Genomic DNA, 27,178 nt, shown 5'->3' on the forward strand with positions numbered 1-27,178 from the left:
AAAGGACAATCAGTTAATGGTATTCAGAGATGCAAGCAGAAATCTTTTTGGCAGTTAGAATATCTGGTATTTCAAATAACTTTTTGTAATGCAAGTCTGTTTTCCACATAAAAAGAACAATTTGTATTTTAAAAAAAAATTATCAAGGTATTTCAGCGTGTTATAAACACAGATTTTTTTTAACATCTTGCTGTAGCATTCAAGGATGAGATTTTTTGGTGCTATCTGTTTGTAGATGACCTTTCTAAAAACATTGGTTGCTGTCATTTGTCAGTGACCATGTGTAGGTAAGCTTGGCTAAACATCTTTATTAAATCATCTCATTTTAAGATTTTTACATGGGTTTACATGCATAAATAGAAAACAAACCATAGTAACATTTTGTTATTTTGCAGTACACATTTCTTAAAAAATTTAATTCACTCCATTGTTATGTAAAGTGTTCAGTTCTTGTCTTCCCTTTAACACATATACTTGCTTCAGAACATTATTCTGCATGTATTGTTTCCACAGATTCTATTTATTTCTATGAAATTTGCTCATTCCCTTTTCTAAAGATCCCACACAAGTTTATCTCATTTACAGTACCCAGACCTTTCTTTATGTTGGGTATAGATTTTTTCAATACTCCGTAATTTTTGATTTTCATTTTCTGATATTTTTGTGGGGGTTTTTTTGCAGCTAGTAAGTTAGTTTCAGTAAGGCCTTACTATATCTAGTCTATTTAGATCATATATCCCAGCTGTAAAGAATAATTTCTTTAGTTACAACCATTTGTGCCCCCCCCCCCCAGCATTTCCTCTATCCAGATACTTTATAGGGATTTTTTTAAGTTGTAGTCAGTATAATCCAAAGAAAAAAATGTCCCTAGTTCCCTCTCTCCCACATCATACCTCCAGCATTTGCTGCCTGTCCGATGAAAAATCTTCTGAAGTCTACTTGAGGCATAAAAATGTTCTGTACAAATATTTCATGGAAAAATCCTAAACCTTCCGGACTCTTCTGCATACTAGGGAGGCTTCCGAATTTCTTCCCATTGCTTCTTTGTATATTATGCTTCTGTTATATTTTCCCAATATTTTCTAACCTCCTCTGATTAAATCTTATGATTTGTCATGCAGTATTTTATACTTCCTACGAATTATACCCTTTTTAACAACAGATTCTATTTTAGACTTAACTGAAAACTTTGTAAGAGCTGGTCATTCAATTAGCACTACTCCATCAGTCTCTGATAAGGAAAGAAGTCTCTAAACTTGGAGTCCAAACTTCTGCCAAGCCTCATCCCATTCTGTTACCTTTCCCTCCTGAATTATTTGCTTCCAATACCTTTGCTAATTTTATCTTGAAGATTCCAGACCATTCTTGCCTATTGTCTATACCTCTAACACCAGACATCCCTATTGGTAAAAATCTCCTTTCTCCATTCCTACGCAGTCTTATTTCTTGGAATGCTTTCTGCTACTTAACGAATATAATCTCTATATTTGTTCTCCTTAAGAACTTAAATCCAAAATCCTAGTCTGTCTTTATATTTCAAACCCCCCCCCCTCCATTTCATCATCATCCTTTTGTACTTTGATTTGTAACCTTCTGCTTGCCTTATGTATTGGAGCCTTAAATGAGTAGTTTTGAAGTACCCCTTTAAATCAGGTAACCATAAACCACCTTGCTCTTTGGGGAGAATACGCTTATCCCATTTAACTCTTCCCCTTCCAAATAAATTTCTTAAACTCTGTATTAATCATAATTCATAAATTCTCTTCTAGTTGCTAAAAAATATGCTTGATGTTTATAAAAGAATTAAAGGACTAAGAACATTTTCACTGCTTTTATCTTACTATTCATGTCCATTACCAAAAACTTCAAGGTTTTCCGTTTTTGTATTATCGTTTGGTTCATTTCTTCCTGCATATTCTTGGCCACTGTAACAGCATGCATTTTTATCCATTCACCTAAATACTTAGTCTTATTGTGCCTCCATAAGGGTAAGTGTTGCTCAACTGATTCATGCGTGGGTGCATAGTTTACTCTTATAACCTTTGTTTTCTCTTCATTTATTGTACAAAGGGAAATAGGAAATACACCCCGGGGATCACTTCTGTGTCTCTGCTCAACAGTGGCACAGGAAAATAACTTTCTTGGGTGTCGTAAGCCAGGGAACCTTGGTGGCTAGGCTTACGTAGGCCCTTGGGACGATAGCCTAGTACCTACCTATGAACCTATCTTGAAAAGACTTGAAAATGTCCTAAAATGTTCCACAATACCATAATGTCCTTTCTGGATTTATAAATGCAAAATACTGTAATATGCAAATACTACTAACTTTTCTTGATTACCATACCAGTTATAGCCTTAAATTTGTGAATTCCTTATTATGTTTTCCAGTGACCCTAAGTATTAAACAAATAATGCTGAGGAAAGAGCATTTGAAATAGAATACTCAGATTCACATAAACTGTTTCCGAAAGTATCTTTTATTTGAGCTTGTTCGCCCCAAAAGTAAGGATGACTTTAGAAATGTTTCAGGAAACAACACCCAAATAAATAGGAAGTGTAACAAAAACAGAGTGGGGGCAAAAAGCTAATGAATCATCTTATTGGCTTTCATTCCTTAAAATAGGAGCTGTACTAATTTGGTCATTATGACTTGGTGTATCACTGTTTAAAGTATTCTGCTAGAACAGTTCCTGCATAATAGAACAATTGCCCAGCCACCACCCCTAAAATCTTTCATTACCTTTTCTAAAATAAAAAAAAATGAATTTCTTAAAATGAGTGCGACATAAAGAATACTCAAATAATGCATTTTTCATGTCCCCTTTGTGAATACTTGAATAATGTTTGTAAATTATTTTCTGTATGTACATTCAATTTTTCCAATATAAAACAAGGGGTAGGTGCTGCAGATTGCAATATAAACAATACCTGCTGTTTTGCAGTTACACTTCCCACTACAGGAAATAACATTTAGGTACTTGTTTAAAACAATGTATGGCTTTTCAAAAATAAAACATTTGGATCAACCACATTTACTCTTAGATCCGTTTGTGATATCCATATGTCTCTGTTCCTTACTAGCCCCATGCTATTGATAGATTTGAAAACAAACCATGTACAGGATCCAATTTTTGAAATTCTGACCAGATATCCTGCATAGGTTTCCAGTTCTTGATGAAGATGTCCTGTAAACTGTTTCAAATGAATACTACTTAGTCATAGACCGACCAAACCCATCTGAACCATTGGTTTAACTAAAATAGATGCATAGTTCTAATGTCATGTTAGCTTCATCATTCAAGGGTTCAGGATAATTACAGGCAAACAGATCTTAAGGCAAAACATTGTTACAAAACTTGGTCATCCTCTGAGATGATCTTAGACATCCTGATAAACTGTCCCTTGACTATGCTCATGTCCCTTTTCTGCTTCAAGATATGAGCACTGTCAAAATGCAAAAAATTATTCGTGTATTCGTGTACTTGAGCTTCCTGTAATTTTTTGAACACTAATGGTCTGTATTTAGCAAAAATACCCAGGAAGAGAATTTGTTGAGTGCCCATGTGAAACTTAAAATCCAGAAAATCATTCATAATCCTAAGAAACTGAAAAAAGTCATTAAGGGTATCCTGATTCCCCTTCCATATGAAAAAAGTCATAAAAAAATCTCACTTAAGTTGTTGGGATTTTGGTAATAAAGGCAATTCATGACAAATTTAAATAGAATGATGTGGACATACATAGGGCTGCAAGCTACCCCCATGGCCACACCAGACACTCGTCTTAAATAAATTCCCCTTCAAAAGTGAAAAATTGGATTTTCATTTTCCATAAGGCAACAAATAGTGTTGAAATTCATAGTAAAGTAGTGGATGTGAAAAGCATAGCCCTAAACAAATCCATGCCAAGTACCTGAGGGATGACGGTAAAAAGGTCTTTCACATTCACAGTGATCTGCAAGTAATTTGAATCATAGCTGCTAGATCTCAGTTTATCCAGGAAGTTTCATGGGTCTGTCAAGGCACCTGGAAAGCAATACAAGCAAAGCAGTACAGAAATGGTATGTGTTTTTGGCCCACAAAAGCTGCAAGTGGTTCATTAACATCCCCAGAAGAAATAAAAGAACATGTGGGTGGATCAATGGAGGACTTAAGTATTTTCAGAATTCTGAAAAATAACTGTAATGTTAGGCTTAGAAACAGTCAGGAAATTGTGCTTTAGTGGGCATATGTTCCTTTTATCCAGTAAGTCTTTAATGACCAAACCTGTGGACCTACAAGTCTGATTGCTTATCATTGCAAGAAACCAGTTAATTTATAGAAGGCATCAGTCCATGTGATTCATTAGTACCATCCCACCACTATGGGCAAGCTTCATAATGCAAATGGTCTTATTGGTGGGACGTTCCTTAAGAGCTCCAACTGTGGGTACACTCAAATCGATGTTTCTATATTTGGTGTAACCCAATGAGAACCTTTTGAAATTTTAAACTGAGGAAAGAGGACATCTCCACCTGCTTCTTCTGTTCAAACACTGCTTGCCTGAGAGGAACTCTCCCACCTTAATTCTTGCCAGTGATCTTTCATATAACTTCCTCATTAGCCCTATATATTTTTTTGTTAGACAGCTTTATTAGAAACCAAGCAAATACAATTGTGTGATCCTCATTATCTTCCCACTGGCGAATGATCCATCAAATATTGCACTTTAGCATCCTTTTGAATATCAATATATTATACAGTCAGATTCGGTCCACAACCCGGGGTTAACAATATTCAACGTTTCTACCCTTTCAATGTAAGAACTCTGCAAAGATCTCTACCACTCTTTGAATATACCTTCCTGATTAACATTAGATGTTAAGTTGTCACTCTCGCTTTCATTCTTGCTGGATGGGTTCGTAGCCGAACCTGTGCTCTGACTCGGCCACTTACTAAAGCTCGAGAGATAATTTCACCGGCTCGAGGCAACCCTATATCCCATGATGCTAGGCGATAACTACCCAGATCTCGTTTGCCGCTTTAGCCAGCGAGGTGCGTTTTACCGGCTCTTGGTAAGTGTTGGGAATTATATATATGTTTAGTTACCTTCCTGCTTAGTTTTTCCATCCCCTTCTTCGTTTAGCTTAACTTAACAGTTAATTTCAAACTTTTCCCCGTTAGCGCAAATTTTTTCCCTTATCCCAAATTATTCTTCCTCCCCCCTAGGTTAGGCCTTAGGCCTGCTCCCTTTCCTGATAGGGATTCTGTGTTGTGTCTGTGGCATGTTTGTACACTGTATCCCTCCTCTTCCTTAGTTTTTGTGTGGATTGGGCGCGTTTTCTGTGTGTGAGTTTTTTTCTTTACATTGTGCCCTTTCACTCTGACAGCTATGTCGAAGGACACAAAGGTCTCAGGCTTCAAGAAGTGTGACTCGTGCTGTCAGAAGATGTCTCTGACAGACGGTCACACTTCTTGTGTTTACTGCCAGGGACCCCTGCACCTGCAGGACTCTTGTTCCGTATGCCATGCATTCAGCCCAAGAGTCCTGCAGGAGCGCAGGAACAAATTAATCTTAAGGGGCTTATTAAAGCCCAAGGGCTCCCCGACTAAGTCTGTGTTGGGGAAGCCTTCGAAGCCAGCCAAGCCATCGGCTCTGAGTTCCAAGCCTTCGGCTGGTGGCTCACTAACTGTGGCAATATCGGCTCCGCTCGGCGCCGATACCTCTGGACCTCAACCCTCACGGTCGGCTCCGGCTGGAGCCGATGTATCTTCGGCTCCTTTGGCTCCATTTGTCTCCAGGAAAAGGTCCAGGTCCCCATCTTTGGAGTCAATCCATTCGGCTCCGGGGTCACCCTTGCTCTCGGAGTGGAGCCATCGGAGCCATTCTTCTCTGTCGTCCAGGCTTTCTGAACATGACCTTGAGAGAGTGGTCAGCAGACTGTTAGTCTCAGGCACTGGCCCAAATGCTTCATAGCTCGTCTCATCAGACAGCGGCTATTTCAACTCCACCTACTATTCCTCCTTCGACTCTCCCCCAGAGTTCGGAGCCGGAGCTCCTCAGAGCCGTGACTGTTGTGGCGTCAGAGCCGATACCTCCCCCTTCGGCTCCGTCGTCCTCTGCTCCGATCTCCTCCTTGATGCCTTAGTTGGAGGGATCCGGGCGCCTGGTCTCTCGCCGGCTCCGAGGGGGCGAGTGGCATCGGACCCTTGTCCGACCCCGTTCTCCCTCTCGGAGCATCGGCGTTAGTGAGCTCGGCCCCGACATCGGCTTCAGAGCCTTCCCTCTCGGTGTGGCCCGGGGTTCCTAGTTCTTCGGAGTGGGAACCCTCTGGCCTGACAGGGGAGCCTTCGAAGTGATGAGCATACTAGCCCCAGTGCATGGTCAACTGTCAGCTCCATCAGCTCCTCCCACTATGGTGCCTGCTGATGTCTCTTCCCACTCTCTTGCTCCCGGACCCAGAGATCCAATGCCTCAGGTTTCCCCACTGGGAATATCTTCCTCTTCCGAGGCTTCTCCTGATCCATCAGGTGAACCTCCGTGCAAGAGGACATGTAAGAGGAAGCATGTGGACTCCCCTGAGTCCATCACATCCGATACCGACTTGGATGAGTCGGAAGGATCCCCAAGGTCCCCCTCTGAGGATGTCTCTTTTTCAGACATCCTTGAAATCCTGAAACAGAGGGGGAACTGGTCTTCCCTTAATCCTTCCGAGGACGAGTCGGTTTACCTGGAGGCATTTGGTTCTCGACCCTCCACCTCCTGGGTGTCTCTGCCTTTCGATCCCCCTTATGGATGTGGTGGCACAGAAGGCATGGACGGCTCCAGATTCGGTGGAACCTACCCCACGGAGGCCTTCCAAATTTATAACGGCTCCAGCTGAAAGACAATTTTTATCAAAAGGTGTGCCGGTTGATGCCATTGTGGTGGCTGCAGCCACCAAGAAGGAACTAGCCGATCCTTCAGTGCCTATCCATCCTCCTAACAAGGATTCTGGGACTATGGATAGGTACGGCAAGCGGATGTTTTCTTCAGCGACCTTTGCCATGCGGTCGCTGAATTACTTGTGTCACTTCACCTGCCTTCAGAGGGATGTTCTCAAAGAGTTTGGTGAAGTTTTACAGGATCCGTCAGCTGCTGGGTCCCAAGATAAAATCAACTCACAGCTAGGAACCCTAAACTCCATTGTTAACTCCTCCATGCGGCTCATTTCCTATGCAGCCGATGGAGCGAGTAGGGCCACAGGCACAGGTGTGGCCTTAAGGTGTCACGCCTGGATGCGGCTTTGTAATTCTGCAGACCGCTTCAAGGCGTCCTTCACTAACTCCCCCTTTGATGGTTTGACGTTGTTCGGGCCTCAAGTGAAAGACACCTTGACCAGATGCGAGCAAGATGGCAAGACTCTTTCTGCCGTAGGAGTCAGTTTCTCCACTCCTTCCAGACCATATCCTAAGGGTCAAAAGGGTGGGAAAATGTGGTTCCGCAAATCACAAGGAGTCACGCCTGACGCAAGAAGTCAGTTTACCCCCAGAGGCAGAGGGGATAACAACAACAGACCCCGCCCAAGAGGCAGAGGGGGTCCACAGAATCAGGGTAACAGAGAGTCTCTCTCTGACAAACCCTTCCAACATCCCTGAGATGTTGCCCGACTGTCCACCTTCGGAGGCAGTCGGGGGAAGATTATCGCTGTACCCAAAAGCCTGGCTCTCCCTCAATTTAGACAAATGGGTACAGTCGGTTATATCCGAGGGTTACAAAATTCCCTTTATCCAAACCCCAACTCAACAAAAGGGAACCCTTCCAGACATTTCACCCAGTCTAAGGGAACAAGCAGTGCTAGAAATTTCAAAACTACTAGCAAAAAGAGCCATCCAGCCAGTCCCAGCAGACCAAATAGGATCCGGAGTCTACTCAAAGTTCTTTTGGTACCAAAAACAGGGACTGGAGACCAATATTAGATCTCAGCAAACTAAACAAGTTTGTAAAAAAGACAAGATTCCGGATGGTCACGCTGCAGTCCATTCTACCCTTTCTGGGCAAGGACAATTGGATGTGCTCTGTGGACCTTCAGGATGCGTACTATCACATCAAAATTTACAGGCGCTCCAGAAGGTTTCTCCGCTTCCGGCTGGGGGCCAGTCACTACCAATTCAGAGCCCTGCCCTTTGGTCTCACTACAGCCCCCAGAGTGTTCACCAAATGTATGGCAGTGGTTACGGCTCACCTGAGACGTCAAGGATTCCAGGTGTTTCCATATCTAGACGACTGGCTCCTCACTGCCACCACCAGGCATCAACTTCTTCAGGCCAGAGATTACACCATCCACATTTGCAGAGGGCTAGGAATCTCTATAAATTTCGAAAAGTCTGCCTTGTCAATCTATTACCTTTATAGGCGCCAGCTTGGACACCGTGCAGCTTTCAGCAAAGCTAACAGATCAAAGGGTCTTAGATATCCAAAATCATGTCCATGTTCTGCTTCAGAATGACAGAATTCAGGCCAGGTATGTCCTGAAAGTATTGGGGCTCATGGCGGCCGCCATCACACTTCTTCCTCTTGCCAGTTTTTACATGCGTCTTCTACAGTGGATGCTTTTCGCCCAATGGTCTTTCCAACAACTCCCTATGCACTACAAGATCATGATAACTCCAATTTGCAAAAATCATCTGTCTTGGTGGATGTGCTCCCCTCAAGTCCATCAAGGCAGACCTTTTATTCCTCCCTCCCCGGTCGCCACGGTCACATCGGACGCCTCCCTGATCGGGTGGGTGGGGGCATTTTCAGGGCAGGACAGTCCATGGCACATGGCAACCTTTCGAATGCCACCTGCACATAAATGTCCTGGAGATGAGAGCAGTGCTTTTGACATTGCAAGCCCTCCAAGACTCTCTTCCCCTGGGGACTATTGCAATCCGAACGGACAATATGTCCGTAGTGTGTTATATCAACAAGCAGGGCGGAACCAAGTCCTATCCCCTGTGTCGAGAAGCACTCAGACTTTGGCAATGGGCGATCTCTTCTCCGCAGTTTCTGATAGCAACGCATATCCCCGGGAAGTCCAATATCATAGCGGACAGGTTGAGCAGAGCTATCCTCATGCCACACCGAGTAGTCTCTCAAACAATCTGTGATGGAAGAGATTTTTCAGAAGTGGGGCCTTCCTTGCTGCGATCTTTTGCTACACCTCAAAGCAGCAAATGCCCCGACTTCTTCACTCTCTTCCCCCTTCCAGGCCATCCCCCCAGAGACGCTCTAGTCCACGATTGGCCTCGGGGACTTCTTTACGCCTTTCCACCCCTTCCGTTAGTATCACAGGTAATTTAGAAAGCAACCGCCTTGAGAGCCAAGATGATTCTCATTGCCCCTTATTGGCCTCGACAGATATGGTTTCCGTTCCTGCATCGTTATCTCTTGGAGCAGCCTTGGCATCTGGATCCAGTGCCAGATCTTTTGGCCCATCAGTCGGGGCAGCTGCACCAATCCCTCCATTCTCTCAACCTCACTGCTTGGTTGCTCCACTTCCGTCCCTAACCAGGCTTCCTATGATTTCAAATCCTGTCCGGGATATTATAGTAGCTTCCCTTAAATCTTCCACCAGAAGGATCTACACTAGTAAATGGCAACGTTTTTCCTTCTGGGCAAAAGCTAGAGATATAGATCCGTTCACTGCTCCAATTCACTCGGTCTTGGATTTCCTAGCTGAAATTTTTCATTCAGGATCTTCATCCTCCACAGTAAAAGTTCAGTTGGCAGCCATTTCAAATTTTCACATAGGTCTGTTGGACTGCAGCATCATGTCCCATAAGCTTTGCAAAGCATTCCTTAGAGTGGGATCTAAACCTAGTTTTAACATCCTTGATTCTACCTCCCTTTGAACCTGCGGCTTCCTGTTCATTGAATTTACTTTTCTGGAAAACACTCTTCCTGGTCGCTGTTACATCTGCTAGGAGAGTATCTGAACTTCATGCCCTCTGCAGTCATCCTCCTTACTTAGTCTTCCACAAAGACAGAGTTTCTCTAAGAACGAGCCCCTCTTTCATACCCAAGGTGGCTTCGCAGACAAATTTAAATCAATCAATTGACCTCCCAGTTTCCTTCCCTAATTATACGAACAGGGCGGAGCAAAAACTGCATTGTCTGGATGTTCATCGTCAGCTCCGATATTATTTGGACAGAACTAAACAAATCAGGAAATCTGATCAACTCTTTTTATCTAGTGCAGAAAATAGGAAGGGCCTTCCAGTATCCAAGGTAACCCTGTCTAGGTGGCTCTCTTCTTTGATCACGTATATTTACCAACTCAGAGGTAAAGAATTGCCTTCTAGGCCAAGAGCCCATTCAACCAGGGCACTAGCCACATCAACAGCTTTTCAAGCCAGACTACCAATAGACACTATTTGTGCGGCAGCCACATGGGCTTTTCCTCATACCTTTGTGTCGCATTACAAATTGGACATGGCCTCCAGAAACAGGGCAAATTTTGGTTCCACCGTTCTCAAGAGTCTGTTCCAATGAGCCACCCAGGATGAAGGTGCTAGGGACGCGGTCCCATCCAGCAAGAATGAAGGCGAGATTGACAACTTAAACATTGAGAAGTTATGTACCTACCATAACGTTCCATGTTAGTTGTCTTCTCTCACCTTCTTTCTTGCATCCCGCCCACCATCCCCCTAACTTGGACAGACCGAGAAGGTTTCCCCTTCTTTGAAGGGTCCTGATCTTGCACTTTCAGCCAAATAGCTTGTCCTAGGGTAACTACAACTTAGATAGCGATCCTTTCGGGGTTATCCTTTTCCTCCTCCTCTCCAGTTGGAGGACTATATTGTCTAGGTTGTTTTCAGCTACCAAACGAGATCTGGGTAGTTATCGCCTAGCATCATGGGATATAGGGTTGCCTTGAGCCGGTAAAATTAGCTCTCGAGCTTTAGTAAGTGGCCGAGTCGGAGCCGAAGTTCAGCAAGAAAGAAGGCGAGCGAAGACAACTAACATGGAACGTTATGGTAGGTACATAACTTCTCAGTAATTATTGTGGCATCTATCTCTAGTGCTAGTGGAGACCCTATTGATGTAATCTGTAGTCAGTTACTCTAGCTCATACTCTGCTTTATCTTGCTTATAAAGTGTTATGCTCCTATATTTCCCATTTTTGTGGCATTTCCTCTTGTGCAATTTTAGTAGTTTAATTTCTAGATTTCTCAACTCATTCATTATTTCTATTACCCTTGTAGCTGTTGGTGTGCTCCGTGTCTTCCATTTTCTGGCAGTAGCTTTTTTAGCTACTGGGAACACCAGAGAAAGAAGTGCTTGCATGGAAGGAAGGCCTTCTTTGAGGTTTAACAAACTTAAAGTAAGAGTAGCGGGATCTATGTCCGAATCCAGACCAGTAGCGAGTGGTGTGCTTCAGGACTCTGTCCTGGGGCCCCTCCTGTTTGGCATATACTTCTCAGAAGTACAGGCAAGCACGGAAGGGCTGTGACTGACTAAGTTTGCAGACGACTGCAAACTGGGTGCTATAATAGAGTCTCCGGCTGACATGGAGATCCTCCAGAAGGGCCTAAATGAGACTGATGCATGGTGTCAAAGCCATGGTCTCAAGCTAAATGCAAAAAATGCGTAGTAATCCCCTTTGGAAAAAACAGAGTACCTGCAAACTACAACATAGGAGGTAATCCCCTGAAATCTGAAGAAGAAATAAGGGATCTAGGGACCCAAGTAGATAGTCAGCTTTCCTTTGCTAACCATGTTGCCAAAGTGGTTAGAAAATCCTTCTATGTGACCCATCTGATTACGAAAGGGTTCGCATCAAGATCTAAGGATGTAATGGTGCCCCTCTACTCTTCCCTCATCAGACTCATTATTGAGTGCAATGCACCAATTGGAATGTACCTGGCTAGACATCTCCAGCAGCTGGAGAGACCACAGAGGTACCTAACCAAGAGGATTACTGGCCTCAAACAGTTGCCCTATGCAGCACGTTTGAAAAAGCTAAGACTGTTCTCTGTTGCATACCGCTTTCTCAGAGGCGATCTCTGTCTAATACAGAGCCATGTCCAACCCAGAATTGTTGAACATGCTCCATCTTAGCAAAACCAAATCTACTCAAGCTACATGCTCTAGGGATATAAACCTCAACACAACAATGAATAGAACATGCTGGAGAGATAGATTCCCTTCGCAGAGACTTCCCTTACTATGGAACAGGGTCCCGATCTACATAAGACAGAGCCCCTCACTATCACTCTTCAAGAGGAACCTTGATGAGTGGATGGGTAACAAAAAGTTCACACCGGGGATCACACCAACAGCACTACTAGATAGGGGCCAAGGGTGCTAGCTGCTAGTACAAGGGTCTAGGGAACTACTAAAGGGGCGGTGAATACCGCACAACGTGGCTGGGCTAATATATGCCTTCGGGCAGATAGCCCAGTACCAACCTATGAACCTATAAAAGATAGTCATTCCTTACCAACTGCTATTTGCCTCCTGACAGATTCTACTAAATCATTTAAACCCTGCTTTAATTCTGAAAGGCTTACTGCATTCCTAAAAGATGTGCTTCTAATGTCCAACTTCCCCAGTTAAACATTTCTAAAACTCCTTTTGAGGAAACTTGTACATATAAAGTTATTTATTTTGAGTGTAAAAATACTTATGCAAGCATTTGCATCAAAGATTTGAAAATTTCTTGATTGTGTTATTTTTAAGTCCCTTTCTTAGCTTTTTCCAAATAGGTTGTAGATTGTCAGCATTCAGAGTAAATTCCCAGTTCTGAATCCACATAACTTTTGCATTCTTACCTTTGTCCTCCATTAAAGCTTTATATAATTTTTTTTTCTTGTCAACCTCATTTGTCTTTGCTTCTACGAATAACTCTACCACCTTAGGTTTACTCATCTCTCTATCTTTCAGCACCTTATCATATTTCCACAGGAGGGCTAAGATATGTATAAAAGTCAACCACTCTCTCTCCTATGTTAAAAGTATCTCGTAACGTCTGCCAGTTCATTATTTCCTGCTCAACTCTCAACTGATCCCAGTAATTCATTGTCTTGTTTCCCATCCACCATCTGTGTACACTTGTCATGTTCATCTGTATATGTCGAACATATTTTGAAGTCTCAATCAGTTTTCAAAACTGTATCTAGTGTTGCTTTAATGTATCTGGCAGCTCTTTAGCCCTTTGCAAGTACCACCAAAGTCCTATATCCCTTTTAATGTTGTACTTTGTAACTTTGTCAGATACCATTGTTTTCCATTTTGACTCATAATCTGCACATTGTACCAAGTATAGAAACTGTGCAGCATCTTCTTCATATATTCTTCCAAGTTTGGGACTCCTGATCCTTCATCTCCAAACAATGTTTGTCTCGATCGCCCCATCTACTCTTTTTTTTTTTTTTTCTACCTGCCCATATACATTGGAACACCATTCTTCTTAATGTTAGCCAACCTTCTTTTATGTATCCCCCTATGAAAGCTTGGCTGTAATATAGGATTAGAGGAACTACAGACATTTTTATTGTTAGTATTCTGTGATCCATATCAACTTGCGATACGGCCCATACAGCTAATCCGACCCATCATGTCTTAAAAGGTTTTGTTGGGAGAAAGTACTGATTGATGGGACAACTAAGCTCTCAGTTGTTTAATCTTATACTGCCCCTAAAGGTAGGGGAATATCTGCACAATCCCAAAGTATGGTGCATAATTCCCACATAGGGCATTTGCTTTTTCTTTATTTTATAGTCTGCTATTTCAATGTGCTCTCTTTCAGTTTCAAAGAGTCTTAATTAATTAATCAATTAATTTCATTTACATTTGATTACTGGGAAAGTCTTGTTGTGCAGGAGTCCATTTTCAGCAAAGGGCCAGTCTTTGAAAATAATACAAAACAATCTACAGTTTAAGTAATTATACCAACTTAAACATAATATGAAAACTTTGGTTAAGAATAGATTGATGATGATTTAATATTTAGAGAAAATTTACCCATTTTATAGAAAAATAAAGGTAAGTTAGTATAATGCAAACAGGAATTGCCGTATGAAGTTATAGAAGAGCAAGCTTATGGCATATTTAGAGAGAAAGCCATGGGAGAGAAATTGATATTTATTTATTATTTTATTTATTTAAATTTGTTGACCGGGAGTGTCCGACTGGACGTAGGTCCATTTTCAGCAGAGGCCCGGGGAGAAAAGCTCCACAGTTAAAATAAACAGACAGTATTTACATTGGATTACATAGTGATTAACAATTTACATAGCAATTACTTACAACATATTTACAGATGAAGAACATAGTACATCAGTAGACAACTAGAATCTTTATCTGTGAAGTGCATACCAGACATTAACAAATGTTACAAGAAGAAGAAGTTTGTGCTGTATAATAAGTACTGACTTATGAGCATCTGAGCTTGCTATAATCAAGGTAGTTAGTGGAGTGGAAAGAAAGGTAGTGGTTGGATGGGGTGGATGATATTAGAGTGGGAGTTGCAAGGGCATAGCCAGCATGTTTTTAGTTGTGCTTTTAGTAAAGTTTTGAAGTGGGTGCATGATGGTATGGAGGTAATTGTGGGTGAGAGTGAGTTCCATAATTTGGCTATGGCGTAAGAGAATAGTGCTTCACCAGCAGAGTTATTGGCTTTAGTGATCTGCAAGTGATTTTTGCTGCTGGATCTTAGTGGTCTGGTGGTACGATAGGGTAGGAGTAGATTCTGGAGGGATGGGACATTTAGTTGATGGTTTACTAGTTTGTGGGTGAGTGAGAGTTGATACCACTGAAGGTGGTGAGGGAGTTCAAGCCAGCCCAGTTCAGCAAGTGAGAGACAGTGGTTACTATGGTAGGATGCCCCTGTGGCGAATTTGGCGATTTTGTTGTAGCAGGTCTCTAGCTTGTTTAGATCACATTGCCTTAGGTTGGTATATATTGGAGAGGCATAAAGTAGGGTGGAGATAAGGTGGGAATTTGCTATTGAAATCTTTTCTGCTTTGGTGAGAAATTGCTTATTTCTGTATAAAGCTCCTAGTTTTTTGTGGACTTTTTTTATAGTCATGGATATGTGAATGTCAAATTTTAGTTTGTCTATTTCCACTCCTAGCAATTTGGTGTGTTCAGTTTGGTATATAGTGGTGTTGTCTTTTGCCGTGATGTTAAAGTGAGAGTTGTTTTGAGTATGTTTGGTGGGTTGGGAGATGAGTGGTTTAGTTTTGTTTGGGTTGAGTATTAATCAGGCATTGGATAACCATGTTTCAACAGAGGAAAAGGCTTCCTGTGTGACTTTTTGCAGTTTTGATAGGGACTGGGCTGAGCAGATGATGGTCGAGTCATCTGCGTATTGTATGAGTGTGCCATGTTTGGTGGCAGAGGCTAGATTATTGGTGTAAACAGAGAAGAGTAGGGGTCCAAGGATGGATCCTTGGGGAACCCCTATGGAGACAGGTAGTTGGGGAGATGTGTCATTCTGCCATACAACAGATTGTTGGCGGTCAGACAGGTAACTCTGAAACCAGTTGGTGACCGATTGTGAGAAGGATAGGTTATTGAGGACAGAGATGAGTTGTTTGTGTGGGACCATGTCAAATGCTTTAGATAGGTCTAGGAAAGTAGCAGAGGAGAGATAGCCATTGTTTTTATGCTGAAGGATAGTGTTAGTAAAGGAGAGTAAGGCAGTGGTGGTGCTATGGTTTGATCGGAAACCATGCTGAGTACTGGAAAGGAGGTTGTTAGTAAGGAGGTAGTCTGAGACCTGATATGCATCTCTCTAGTATTTTGGAGAGTGGAGAGAGAATAGCTATGGGGCGGTAATTGGTTAGTTCTGTGGAGGGTCCGCCTTTGTGGAGGGGAATTATATGCGATACTTTCCACAGTGTGGGAACGTAACTTTCTGACAGAGATTGGTTAATCAAGATGGATACTTGGTAGGCCAGAGCATCAGCTGCAATTTGTAGGTATTCACTTGGGAGGCTGTCTGCTGCTAATTTGGTGGGTTTAAGTTTAGTTAAGAGTTTTTTTATGTTGGAGGTAGGTACAGGAGAAAAAGAGAAGGCAGTGGGAAGATTACTAGTTGAAGGTGTGGGTTGGAGGGGAGGGGGGTTGTGTTGTTTAGCTAGTGATAGTATGGTTTGGGTGAAGTGTGTGTTGAATGAGGTAGCAATATTTTCTGAGGAGTGAGGGATGTTAGGAGGAGGGGTACTGACTTTACCTGGGTGGAGGATGGAGTTTATGGAGGACCAGAATTGTTTGGGGCTGTGTTGTGAGGAGTCTAGGGCAGACTGGTAGTATTGGGATTTGTCCTGTTTTATTAGCTTTTTGACTCTATTGCGTAGTTCTAGGAATTTCTGTCTAGCTGAGGGGGTTTTGGTTTTGCGCCAGTGCTCCCAGGCTTTATCCCTGTTTTTCATTTCTGACTTCGTGGTTTTCTGTAGCCATGGGGAGGGTTGTGCTTTGGTTCTGGAGAATCTTATGGCGGCATGGTAATTAAGGATGTTTAGGAAGGTAGTATTAAAAAATTCAACTGCATCATCTAGACTGAGGTACTTTAGAGGATGCCAGTTACATTCTTTGAGGGATGAGATGAATGTGAGTGGGTTAAAGTTTAGTTTTTTATGTATTTGACGGTAGATGACAGGTCTAGCTTGGTATAGGTATTTTTTGAGTAGGAATGTTGGGGAGTGATCACTGAGGCTATCTGATAAGCAGCCTGTTTAATATGACTGGGGGCTCTTACTGACTAGTATCCAGTCCAGGGTAGTGTGCTTGGTGGAGTTTTTATTTATCCTGGTTGGTGACTGGACTAGTTGAGTGAAGCCATGAAGGTGTACATGATGGGTTGGATTGTTGCCAGAAGAGGATTGCCAGTCATTATTGAAATCACCTAAGATGATAGTTTCTTGGGGGAGATGATGGGTAGACTAGCTGAGGAGGTTTTCTAGGGGAGGGATGTTTTGGCCAAGTGGGAAGTAGCATCCAATTATGTTGATGGTTTTGTTTTGGTTAATTTTGAGGTTGGTATATATTATTTCTTCATTGCCTGTTTGTGGAGCTGATGATTTTAAGATCTGGATGTTTAGATGCTGTTTAAATATTATAGCTACACCACCTCCTTTTTTGTTTATCCGGTCTACTCTTAGTATGCCGTAACCTGTAGGGAGTATTTGTTCACTGGTAATGTGAGGTTTTAGCCAGGTTTCTGTCAGGATGACTATATCTGGGGAGTACAAGTCTATGGTGGCATGGAGTTCATGGACTTTGTTGGATATACTTCTAATATTTAGGCATAGTTGAAGGAAGTCACTTGGCTTGCTATTGGCTGTAATATGGGAGAAGTTGTGGTTTCTAGTCTGATTATGAAGACTGGGGTTGGAGATGGTATGGCCAGGGTTGGGGTGGATGTCTCCACTTAGGGCTAGTTTTGATAAGCATGAGATTATTAGTTTTCTCAGTTTTTGAATATGTTTGTTTATAAGGGAAACTTTATGATTGTGCTCTGTGGGTAATAGGTATGGTGGGAGGGTTACTGTGTTAAGTTGTAGGGATGCTTTATGTTTGAGTAATATAGCAGTAGAATATGTGGGGGGTGCATAGGGATGGTTCTTGAGCTGGTGGGAGGGGAGCTGAGTGTGGGTGAGACATGAGTGGTGGTGTGAGTAGTAGTACAGTGGTAGTGGTTGAGTGGGGGAATGATGGAGCTTTGGTAGGATGTAAGATATGCAAGGTGAGTGCATGCAGTGAGCATAGGAAAGGTATGCTTGTACATGTTAGTTGAGGAGGTGTGATAGTAGTGGGAAGATGGAGGAGGTAGTGTTGGGTTAGTGCTGTGGTTGGCTATTAGAAAGATGGGAGCGGTTTGAGTGCAATAAAGGTGCGACCACCGGGGCGGAGGAATACGGGGCAGGGTGGGAAGCGAAGCGGGTAGAGACCCTTTTAGTTGCTCGTATGAGGGGCTGGAAACAATCACAAAGCAAAGACAAGTATGTGTTAAGAAACAATCACAATTGACCAAGGACTGCTCTGAAACTGTAAGTCATTTCTTAGTTTCTCAGGTGGAAAAACAGGATAACCTTGTATCATTAGGCTACTGTGGTCATAGTTTAAATCTACAAACACACAGTATTGATCAGTTATGGATACTATTTGCTAACAGAAGGGAATAAGAGAAAGTGGAAGGCGTGTGTGTGTGTGTGTGTGTGTGTGTGTGTGTGTGCACGCGGTGGGGGCTGTTTACAACCAAAGCAGAGTGCTCTCCAGGGGAAAATGAATATTGGCTCAAACAGGTAGACACATACTCAAAGTTAACTGTAGCTGTTTGCAGACAGTTCAGACCCGGACTGCTCTTTTCTTACAAGAATGTTAAAGGTGGTACCGCAGTTGAATACTTAAGAGTGGTGTTAGGTCTAGAAAAGAAGAGTACAGAGAGGAATAAGCACTTTTGAGATGGTAAATGTATATTATAAAGATTATAAAAAACACACTGAGCAAATAGCTACCACATGCAGGACAATGCCATGCACCAACTACTTAGTATATGCAGATACTGAGCCAATTGGAAGAACAACAGATCTGAAGTAGGATATTCATTTGTCTGCAACCTGTGGGTTATGGATCCGATATCGGATCCGAACCGGCATAGTTTCCAGCTATGGATCCAAGCTCTCAGCTCCTCCCCTCACCCATAATGCCCTGCTCTACCCTCATGACCTCAGATCTTGTTTGCCGCGCTGGTAACTGGATGTGGTTTCTTTAGCTCTCAGCTAAGTGGTATTTTCTTGTTAAAAAAATTGAAATTTTTTGCTTTCTTTAAACTTTTTGTGTGAAAGTTGTAGGTTCCCTTTGTGTATTGACTGTTTTAGTTTAAATTTATTTACAGTAGTATTTTTTATTCCCTCCCTCGCTGGTAATGTGAGTGTGTGTGAGGCCTGTGTGCTTGTTTTAGTTTTTGTTAAGTTACTTGTAACTTTTGGGAGGTTTTGACTATGGCTGACCAGCCTAAGTCATTTTTCTAAATGCTCGAGTGTGGCCATAAGCTCACCGCTGATGGCCACACTCGGTGTGTTAGTCTTGGGGTTGAACACCTCACATCTGGCTGTTCCATTTGTGCAGGGTTCAACCCCAGGGCACTGAGGAGCGGAGGTCCAAGCTGGTCCTGGCGGGTCTTTACCGGACTCGGCTCCGACCTCCGGCTGCAGCTGTTCCCTGTAGCACCCCTCCTGCTCCTGGGACTCAAACTCCCGCTTCAGGACAGGAGAGGATGCTAAGAAGGACCGGAGGGAGAAGCACCGGGCGGCCGAGACCTCTGTTTCGCCCCGCCAAGCGGGCTTCTCCCGGCTTCCTTGAGCGGTCTCCTTCTCGGCTCCGGTCACCTGTGTGCTTCTCACCGGGTCCTGAGGAGGAGGAGAGCGAGGCTATCGAGGAGGCATTCCAGGCCTACCTCGGTAGCCTCGCCGAGATCTACCCATAGCCTTTCGATGCTGATCTGGACCGGATGATGCGAAGGTTCATCCAGGCCCAGATGCAGATGGGAGTGTTTGCCTCCCCTCCGGGGAGCTCAACACCTTTTCAAGCCTATTGCTCCTTCTCCGACCCGCGGGTTCGGAGCAGCTGGAGCCGAGCAGCTTCGAGGGGGAGGTCGGATCCGATAGTACTGGGTACTCGGATCCGACCATGGCCGGACCCGATCTCGGAGCCTGGATCCGAGCCGGATCCGGGGATCAGTGCTCCTTCGGCGCCGCCTGTGTCGGAGCGCACTGTCCTTCGGATCCGAGTGCTGCGCCGGCTCCGATCCACTCGGATCCGAGGGGAGCCGATTGTCGGATCCTTTGGTCGAGGTCGGCTCCTTCGCTTTTGATGTAGTGGAGAGGGCTCTGTTGAGGGTCTCCGGACCCCGGCACTTGCTCCGTCTGCCCCTCTGCACTGGGCCAGGCTTCCACCATCCGGCCCCTGGGACAGCCCGTTTCTGTGCCCCAAGTTGCTCCTATGGAGCAAATGGCTGCTGCGAGGACTCCTCTGACAGCCCCCAGAGGAGGCTCCCGCAGCATACGCAAAAGGAGGCACATTGACTCCTGAGTCTCTCACTGAAGACACGGACTTGGAGGAAGGAAGGCTCCCCACGGTCACCCCGAGGATGTCTCCTTCGAGACATCATGGAAATGTCCGTATCAGGGGTGGTCTGCCCCAAGTCTTCCTCGGACGAGTCCGTGTTCTTGGAGGCATTCAAACGGGCCCGTCTACCTCTTGGGTGTCCCCCTGCCGACCCCTGGTGGACCTTATTACCACCAGGGCGGAAGGAACCGGACACCGTGGAGCCAATTCCCAAAAGACCTGACAAAATCCTTAGCCCGCCTTCTGACAGGACCCATTGGAGTATGGGGCCTCCTGTAGATGCCATGTTGATGGCGGCCACAAAGAGGGAACTGGCTCAGGAGAGTCCTCAGTCCACCCACCGAGCAAGGAGTCTCGGATGATGGACCGCTTGGGGAAGCGGATGTTCAGTTGCCACCGTTTTCGTGAGGGCGCTGAACTATTTGGCACGTTATTCGGATGCAGCGAGACCTTATTAAGGAGTACGCTGCATCCCTGAGTCCATTTCGGAGGAGGACAGAGCTCTGCACTCCACCAAAATGGCCACTCTAAGGTCAGTCAATACTTCTATGCGGCTACTCTCCCATGCTACGGAGGGCGCCGCTAGAGCTGCGGGACAGGACTGGTCACTAGACGCCAGGCCTGGCTCCGCCACTCATTTTTCTGAGCCCTTCAAGGCGCTTGAACGCCTTTGATGGTTCTGCTCTGTTTGGCAAGACCGTCATGAGACGTTGACCCAGAGCGAGAAGGACGGAAGACGCTGTCTGCCGTCGGAATCCGCTTCTCTGCACCCCAGAGGCCCTATTCTAGGAACCAAAAGGGTCAGAAGAAGATGTGGTTCCGAAGTCGCAGCAGTCCCAGCCTGCTCGGACAACCAGTCCTTCCGTGGCAGAGGAGGACAGGGAGGACGCCCTAGAGGCAGAGGGGCTCCCAGAAACTTCGGGTCCAGGGAACCTTTCTCTGAACGGCCAGCAGCCCTGAGGCTGCCCGACTGCTCTACTCTGGAGGCAGTCGCCGGGCACCTAGCGGCATGGGAGTCCATAACATCGGACCGCTGGGTTCTCCAAATCATATCCAGGGATATCGCATTCCTTTCCTTCACCTTCCAAAGATGAAGTCCCTCCCAGACGTACCACCCGGTCAAGGGGAGGCCGATTATGCAGAAATTGGCCATCTGCTAGAGAAAAGAGCCATCCAGCCCGCTCCCCAGACCAGATCGGATTAGGGTCCTACTCCAGGTTCTTTTTAGTGCCAAATAAGACGGGGGAACTATGACCAATCCTAGACCACTCTCTCCTGAATCTGGCAGTTCCCAAAGAAAAATTCAATGGTCACTCTACAATCTATTCTCCCCTTCTGGGAGAATGCCACTGGATGTGCTCGATAGATCTCAAGGACGCTGCTACCACATCCTAATGGACAGGCGCCCAGGAGGTTTCTCCGCTCGGCTGGGAGCCAGTCACTACCAGTTCGGGTCCTTCCCTTTGGTCTCACCACAGCCCCAGGGTGTTTACCAAAGTACTAGCAGTGGTAGCGGCCCACCTGAGGCTTCAGGGGTGCAGGTCTTTCCCTACCTGGACGACTGGCTCCTTACCGCCCCAACAAGGCATCTACTTCTCTCGGCCTGAGCCTCCTTTCTCCATCTTGCTCCATTTCTTGGCATCACAATAAATACAAAAGTCCAACCTGGCACCCACTCAGCTCTTAGATTTCATAGGGGCCAGACTAGACACAAGGAGTTTACGAGCCTTCCTTACTGCGGACAGGATTCTGAATCTGCAGCTCCAGGTGCGGGCCATTCTCCATTCATGTTCTGTTCCAGCGGAGTTGGTCCTGAGGGCTCTAGGGTCCATGGCTTCGTCGATAGCTCTTCTTCCTCTTGCCAGGCTCAATATGCATTCTACAGTGGACGCTCTTAGTACAGTGGTCTTACCTTGCTCTCCCATGTATCATCCCCTAGCGATCAGCAAGGCTTGCAAGCGGTCCCTCTTGTGGTGGCTCCACTCCCGGATCTCCACGAGGGTCGCCCATTTTGTGCTTCTCCCCTCTCGCCACGGTGACCACGGACGCCTCCGCCTCGGGTGGGGGCACTTTGAGGCCGGACAGTCCAAGGCACGTGGAACGATACAGAGACCTTACTGCATATCAATGTTCTAGAGATGAGAGCTGTGCTCTTAGCGTTGCTAGCACTTCAGGACTTTCTTCCCTTGGGAACAATTGCGATTCAGTCGGACAATATGTCTGTTGTCTGGTACATCAACAAGCAAGGGGAACAAGGTCTTACCCTCTTTGTCGAGGCCATGAGAGTTTGGGAATGGGCAATCTCCACCAATCGCTTTCATAGCAACGCACATTCGGTCGGTCCAACATCCTAGCGGACAAGCTCAGTCGCACCATTCTGACCCCTTACGAGTGGTCTCTCAATTGTCAAGTAGCGAACGCATATTCGCACGGTGGGGAACCCTTCATGCGATCTTTTGCCTCTCCCTCAAACACCAAGTCGACAGTTTTTCGCTCTGATACCTCCTCCCGGAGGTACCCCAAGAGACGCTCTGGTGCATGCTTGGCCACCCGGTCTTCTGTATGCCTATCCACCCTTGCCTCTGATGCTGCAAGTTCTTCAGAAAGCCTCTCGGGTGGGTTGCAGAATGATTCTCATTGCTCCGTTCTGGCCTCGACAGATCTGGTTCCCCTTCCTAAGGTCTCACTCTGTGAATCCTCCTTGGATTCTAGATCCTATTCCGGATCTGATATCCCATCCATCCTGCATTCCTCCTCCGAACCTGGACAGCCTGAAGCTGACCGCTTGGCTGCTCCAGTTCCACTCTTGATAAGGACTCCCGGTATCTCTTCACCGGTGAAGGCTATTTTGGTGGCGGCTCATAAACCAGCCACTAGAAAGGTTTACCGAAGCAAATGGAAACGTTTCTCTGTGGGCGGAGCGGCAAGGCCTAGATCCCTTCACGGTTCCTCTCCCGTAGTGCTTGATTTTCTAACCTCTCTTTAATGATGGTGCCAGCAGTTCCACAGTCAAAGTTCAACTGGCGGCAATTTCTCACTATCACATTGGTCAAGAGTCTAATCCTCTTATGTCAGCCAAATTGTGCAAAACCTTTCTTAAAGGTACTTTCCTTCTCAGGCCCCTATTAAGCAAGCAGTTCCTCCTTGGGACCTTTCTCTGGTCCTACAGGCCTTGACCGCTCCCCTTCGAGCCCGCTGCTACAGTGGACCTCAAATTCTTGTCTTACAAGACAGCCTTTTGGTAGCCATTACATCAGCCAAGAGAGTTTCTGAACTTCAAGCTTTATCAGCTAAACCTCCTTACTTGGTTTTTATCCGGACCGTGTCTCCTCAGGACCAACCCGTCCTTCCTTCCTAAAATCGCTTCTGAAGCAAACATCAATCAATCTATTAACCTCCCTGTTTTCTTCCTAAGTATGAAAACAAAGGTGAATATAGGCTACACTCACTAGATGTTCACAGGCAACTAAGATTTTATCTCAACAGGACAGCTGGTCATAGGCAATCCGACCAGCTGTTTATTTCCTTTGCAAAATTCAATTTGGGCAAGCCAATTTCCAAAGTTTCTCTGTCCCGCTGGATTTCACAGTGCATTTTATTGGCTTATCAAGCGTCAGGAAGGCGGAGGGTGTTCATGCCCATTCAACCCGGTCAGTATCTACCTCAGCAGCCTTCAAGGCTAGGATTCCTCTGGATGATATTTGTGCAGCAGCTACATGGGCTTCTCATACATTTATTTCTCACTATAAGTTGGATCTTGCATCCAGGGTAGAGCATCCTTTGGCTCAGTGCTCCGGAATATCCTTCCATGATGGCCAAGATTCAGGTAGCTGGGGACTCTGTCCCACAGGTTGCAGACAAATGAATATCCTACTTCAGATTTAGAAGTTATGTACTCACCATAACGTTCCATCTGAGTAGGTGTATTCATTTGTCTGCAACCATCCCGCCCTCCTATGCCCCTGGCCTTTCAGTTTCCTGCATATTACTGGTTACCCTTTTGAGGGTATTGTTGCTTTGGCAAACTCGATCTGAGGTCATGAGGGTAGAGCAGGGCATTATGGGTGAGGGGAGGAGCTGAGAGCTTGGATCCATAGCTGGAAACTATGCCGGTTCGGATCCGATATCGGATCCATAACCCACAGGTTGCAGACAAATGAATACACCTACTCAGATGGAACGTTATGGTGAGTACATAACTTCTAATTATGCAGTCACAGATAAAAATATAGCGAGCATCAATCTGTCGTGGTTCTCTAATGTGATTCTATCCACCAGTAACAGCACAATTATATAGAAATAATAGACACTAGTATGAGCTGTCTACACACAACACAATTACATGAATAACATTAGTGAACAAGGTGCAGCTATGAAAACAGACCATACATACTATTATAGTAAAAACAAATTGGTGCATACAAATGCTAGCATGCCATAGTAACATCTAATAATAAAGCATAAATCATATTAGATGTCTTACACAATTTAACATAAACATATACAGTTGTAAAATGTCTAATACAATTCAACAAAAATAGGCATTTACAGTTGTAAAACACTTACTGGAGCCTTCATGGGGCCTGTAGCAGAGTGGATTGTAGTTTTAAAAACAGTGCCTGCCACAGGTGATATTTATTAACTTTGGGTTTGTCTTAAGGTAATAAACAAGGAAGGGGGAGGGGAGAACAAGGGTGTGAGCAGGCAGTTCTTTGTACTGCTGCTAATGAGCCAAAGCAAAGACAAGTATGTGTTAAGAAACAATCACAATTGACCAAGGACTGCTCTGAAACTGTAAGTCATTTCTTAGTTTCTCAGGTAGAAAAACAGGATAACCTTGTATCAGTAGGCTACTGTGGTCATAGTTTAAATTTACAAACACACAGTATTGATCAGTTATGGATACTATTTGCTAACAGAAGGGAATAAGAGAATGTGGAAGGTGTGTGTGTGTGTGTGTGAGAATGTGGAAGGTGTGTGTGTGTGTGTGTGTGTGTGGAGGGGGGGGGCTGCTTACAACCAAAGCAGAGTGCTCTCCAGGGGTAAACGAATATTGGCTCAAACAGGTAGACACATACTCAAAGTTAACTGTAGCTGTTTGCAGACAGTTCAGACCCGGACTGTGCTTTTCTTACAAGAATGTTAAAGGTGGTACTGCAGTTGAATACTTAAGAGTGGTGTTAGGTTCAAAGTTAACTGTAGCTGTTTGCAGACAGTTCAGACCCGGACTGCGCTTTTCTTACAAGAATGTTAAAGGTGGTACCGCAGTTGAATATTTAAGAATACTTAAGAGTGGTGTTAGGTTGGAGAGACACTGAGCCTTCATGGGGCCTGTAGCAGAGTGGATTGTAGTTTTTAGGTAGTTTGTAGATAGGAGGGAAATGAGTGAAGAAGGGAGAGTAAGGAGGTATAAGGTATGGATAACTACTTGTTCACATTTAGCTCCCAAACCTATTTCTTTGAGGCCTCACTTACCCTTGCACTGTAAAGGATGTGCACACCACACCCAGTCTCTTTGTTCCTCAGGTTGTCTAGGAGTCCAAAAGAAGCAGATGCAGACAGGATGATGAGAAATTTTCTCAGAACCAGATTCAGTTGGGAATTATCCTGGCTCTGTCTCCCATTGGATCTGTGAGCCTACCATTAGTCCAACCCTAGCTTTAGATTCCTACTACAATACGTCCTCCGGTTTCGGCATCTGTGGACCCAAGAATTCTGAGCTTTTATGTGTTGGATCTTAAGGGCCTGCCTCTCGTTGACTCTGTCACCTTCAATGATCCAAACAGCTCCAACTCTATCAGAGGAGCCAGAAAGAGCTTGGAGCCATGGTGTCGGTGCCAGATCCGGGGGGTTTGGGTTTGACTCTGCTCTCAGAACCATCCCTGCCATGTGGAGTCTTGGCATTGGACAGCTCGGCTCTATCATCTGCGTTGAGGCAGGATCTTAGGGATGCTTGGTTCCCTCCTAGGCAGGTAGCTTCTGCTCCTACCAGGTCGATGCTTGGTTTCCCTATGATCTCTACCTTTGACATAGTGGAGAAAGCATCTTCCCTTATGTGGACAAGACGTATTTGCCACCCCTCAGGTCCAGCCCTCCTCAGCTGTCTACTTTGGATCCTGAGTCTTTCCATCCTATTCCTTCTGGACAACCAGTTCATCAAGGCTAGAGATGGTCCTCATACAGGACTGTGCTTGGCACTGCTGAGTCCTCCCCAGAGTGTCCCACTGGAGACTCCCCTTGGAAGCATACATGCAAAAGGAGGCACTTAGATTCCCCACAGGAATCCTTGAGAGAAGACACCAACTTTGATGAAGGGAGAGGTCCCCCAGATTATCCCTTGAGAATGTCTCCTTCAGTGAAATACACTTTTGAGGCAGAAAGGTGGTTGGTCTTCTGACCGCAACAGCCCCCTTCCCTCCAGAGAAGTCAGCATTTCTCAAGGCCTTCCAGTCTGGCTCAGCTATGTCCTGGATAGTCTCCTCTGGCAGATGAGATAGTGGACCTCATCTCCCACTGGCCTTGGAAGGATCCAGCTGTCAGGGAACCTATGGCCAAGAGGCCAGATAACTACCTTGTTGTGCCAAAGGACAGGGCCCATTGGAGAAAAGGTCTCCCAGTAGATGCTATTTTGATTGAAACGGCCACCAAGGAAGAGCTTGCTGAACAGAGTTCCCCTTTCCAGAGTCCAGGGTGTTGGACAGATTTAGGAACTATGTTTATGTGTCAGTGACCTTCGCTGTCAGGTCGCTGAACTATTTGGCACACATTATGAACTTTCAGAGGGAATTGATCAAGGAGTCCACTATCATCTTTGGGTCCATGTCTGCAGACAAGACTTTTTTTTTTTTGCAATTGGCTACCATGCAGTCCCTGTTGAATGCCTCTGTGAGGCTGATTTCTCATCCCTCAAAGGGAGTTTCATGAACCACAAGATCAGCAATTGCTGTACAAAGGTATGTTTGCATGCGCTTTTATGACTTTGTGGAGTCCTTTAGTGGATCCACCTTTTTTGGCCTAAGGTAAAGGAAACTCTCACCAGGAGCAAGTAGGATGAGAAGATGTTATCTAGTGTAGGAATACTTTTTTTCACCCCCTCAAT

At 44.9% G+C, this 27,178-nt stretch overlaps 1 protein-coding gene across 1 annotated transcript in view; it reads left to right on the forward strand.

Annotated features, from left to right (window-relative positions):
• The window catches only part of SCAPER (S-phase cyclin A associated protein in the ER), a gene marked incomplete in the record, with an annotated part of 4,815,867 nt that overhangs the window by 2,155,535 nt on the left and 2,633,154 nt on the right, over positions 1–27,178 (forward strand).

This window comes from Protopterus annectens, chromosome 7.part0, assembly GCF_019279795.1.
Source record: "Protopterus annectens isolate FY-2018-M chromosome 7.part0, PAN1.0, whole genome shotgun sequence".
Classification (NCBI taxonomy): domain Eukaryota; kingdom Metazoa; phylum Chordata; order Ceratodontiformes; family Protopteridae; genus Protopterus; species Protopterus annectens.